Here is a 2,171-nt window from a genome sequence, read left to right on the forward strand (position 1 = left end):
AACGAACGGTGACGGTACCAACCCGAAGGTAAAAAAGCTACTTCTATCCTTTTTTTAAGATTTTTCAAAGTGTTGCATGGTGATTATGAATATTTCTTCGGTTGACAATTAGTAGTGATTAATGATAATGATTGGAGTTCCTATTTATACTAATGATTTTCGGCTCCTAATCCAATCTTCCCCGCTAAAAAACGGTTGGAATGAGCTTGGATTCGAGAATAATCTTTAACTAAATTTTCTTGATTTTTTTCTTGATATTTGCATGCTTTAAAACACAACCAATTGTGGTGTGATACGGTGGCAGAAGGTGGCGGCTCATCGGGGAAGATGACTAGACCGACACGTGAGCCTCACGCGTTGGCGACGCGCCGATGAACTCTCCTCGGTCGACAGTAGACGTTGGTAATGTCCTAGCTCTTTAGAGAAGACATAATCTTGGCCCTTGGATCTATTTTTTGATCCAATGGCTTAGATTGCTTTGTGCTTCTTAGCCATGGAACGATGATGTGGCAGCATGGGAGCCATTGGATCAAGCTTTCTATCCAAGGGTCCTCATCAATTTGTGCTTGTTTCACTTGGATTGAAGCCTTGATAGCCATTGGATCAAGGCTAATCAATGGTTAAGATTTGTTTATGCTTTTAGCCATGGATTGATGACACCACCTTCTAAAAAATTAGGCCAATAAATGCCTTATCTCCATTTGAATTTCAAAGTCAAAACTCCCCCACCTACACTAAAAAAAACGGTGGCTATGATTAGTTTTAGTGTCATTTTTTGTTTTTTTTATTATTTAATGCATATATTTGTAATAAAAAGTGGGCTTATGTATTGGGCCTATGTAAAAACAAATGTAATGAACCTATCTATTAATGTAAATTGACTTATTTTTTAGGGTTTTGTAATTTATTATTTATAACAACAAAATATATGGGCTATACTAATATGATATGGACTAACATATGACTAAGATACTAATATGCAATGTAACATGCTGATTACTTAACATCTAATGTAATATGAATTAATATGCAATTCAACATGAATTAATAACATGCAATGAAATATGAATTAATAACATACAATGAATTACTAAAATGCAAATATTATTTAATACACTATAGTACCTAATATATACAACTATATAATATGTAAACTACCTCATGCACAAATGAAACTATATGATATAATGCATTTAATACATTAACTATACTATATATATACTATGCCCACATATTTATTATATACTACTTATTATAATATAAAATGCCACGTGTCACCGTCTGGATAAAATGGGTGATTACACTTTTCATGCCCATTATACGATAGAGTGTTCTTGAAAATGTTCGAATAAAATATTTAAAAAAATATTAGTATCAAGTACAAGAGATATAAAATATTTGCGATTGGGTATTATATAAAATAAAATAAATAAGATAAAAAATTAAAAATTAATAATATATATACAAGGGTCAAGGAATATTAAATAAACATATACACACACATATGTATGAATAACATGATATTAAATATACAAACAAAAAGACCAAATAATGGTAATAATAACAATAATAATAATAATAATAATAATAATAATAATAATAATAATAATAATAATAATAATAAACATACATAAACATATTTTTATGGTAAAAATAAAAAGTAACAAAGATCAAACTATGTGAGGGTTAAATCAAAAGAGAAACAAAACATTATGTATGAAATATATAATATACCCATGAAAGTCCACATTTAAAAGTGAAAGCAATGACTAAAATAAATACATAGAAAAGCTAAAGGGTCTTAAAGCAGAAATAAAGTATTTTCTATCATGTAATAATAACAAGGACCAAAATAGAATGATCATAAATTATACACTAGGAGCAAATATTTAACCAAAACATATTCAAGAGTAAGAAGTGACTAAATTGAAACAAAATAAAGAAAGTAAGCCAAATCTAAAATAAATAAAATGTAAAAAGTGACCAAAACAAAATAAAATGAAACTAATATACCCAAAATAAAAAGATAATTAAAACATGACTTTAGTGACTAACATGTAATTATGCGCTTAAACTATAAGACTAAAACATGATTTACCCACTTCAAACCTAAGCATATTCTAAACCAAGTAATAAGGAGAAATATCACAAAGTAACCTTGCTATTCGAAA

This window comes from Hibiscus syriacus, unplaced genomic scaffold (assembly GCF_006381635.1).
Source record: "Hibiscus syriacus cultivar Baekdansim isolate YM2019G1 unplaced genomic scaffold, ASM638163v2 tig00116983_pilon, whole genome shotgun sequence".
Taxonomy (NCBI): Eukaryota; Viridiplantae; Streptophyta; class Magnoliopsida; order Malvales; family Malvaceae; genus Hibiscus; species Hibiscus syriacus.